The following is a 1128-nucleotide window of genomic DNA, read 5'->3' on the forward strand; positions in this document are numbered from 1 at the left end:
CATTTGTTATTTCATCATTTTAAGTACTAGTATTAACTGGTTTAAAATCACAAAGGCCTTGATGTAAACAAAAACGGTTTTCACAGGTCAGCTCTAAACTACATCTAGTAAACGCGTAAAAAATATCTTTAGAATCTAACCACCACATGATAAATGAGAGGCGTACATCATAAGCGAACGAAGGGCATGACCGCTTTAAAATGATTTTTCGCGCTGACGACCTTTGTAGCATATACAGGCTCCAGATCACAAACGGATTAAGATAAATGAAAACGGTTTTCAAAGGTCAACTCTAAACTACATCTAGTAAACGCATAAAAAATATCTTAAGAATCTAACCACCACATGATAAATGAGAGGCGTACATCATAAGCGAACGAAGGGCATGACCGCTTTAAAATGATTTTTCGCGCTGACGACCTTTGTAGCATATACAGGCTCCAGATCACAAACGGATTAAGATAAATGAAAACGGTTTTCACAGGTCAACTCTAAAATACATCTAGTAAACGCATAAAAAATATCATAAGAATCTAACCACCACATCATAAATGAGAGGCGTATATCATAAGTAAACGAAGGACATGACCGCTTTAAAATGATTTTTTGCGCTAACGACGCTTGTAGAATATACAGGCTCCAGATCACAAACGGTTTAAGATAAATGAAAATGTTTTTCACAGGTCAACTCTAAAATACATCTAGTAAACACATACCAAATATCTTTAGAATCTAATCACTACATCATAAATGAGAGGCGTACAAGCGAACGAAGGGGATGACCGCTTCAAAATAATTTTATGCGCTGTCGACCCAGTAGCATGTACAGGCTCCAGAACACAAACGACATAAAGTATTGAAAACGTTTTTCACAGGTTAACTTTAAACTAGACCTACGTCGAGTGAACGCATGCAAAATATCAATCAATCATTATCATTACCCTAAAATCAATAGGCGCTCATCATCACTATACTTTGAGATTGTATTCTACACGCTACAAGAAATTTACATGCTATAGGCCTACATGAAATCGACAGCACTAGCGGTCGTGCCCTGCGCTCGCTTATGATGTACGCCTCTTGTTTTTGATGTTCTTCTTAGAAGATAAAGATATTTGGTATGTGTTT

This window comes from Phallusia mammillata, chromosome 8 (assembly GCF_965637545.1).
Source record: "Phallusia mammillata chromosome 8, kaPhaMamm4.hap1.1, whole genome shotgun sequence".
NCBI classification, from domain to species: domain Eukaryota; kingdom Metazoa; phylum Chordata; class Ascidiacea; order Phlebobranchia; family Ascidiidae; genus Phallusia; species Phallusia mammillata.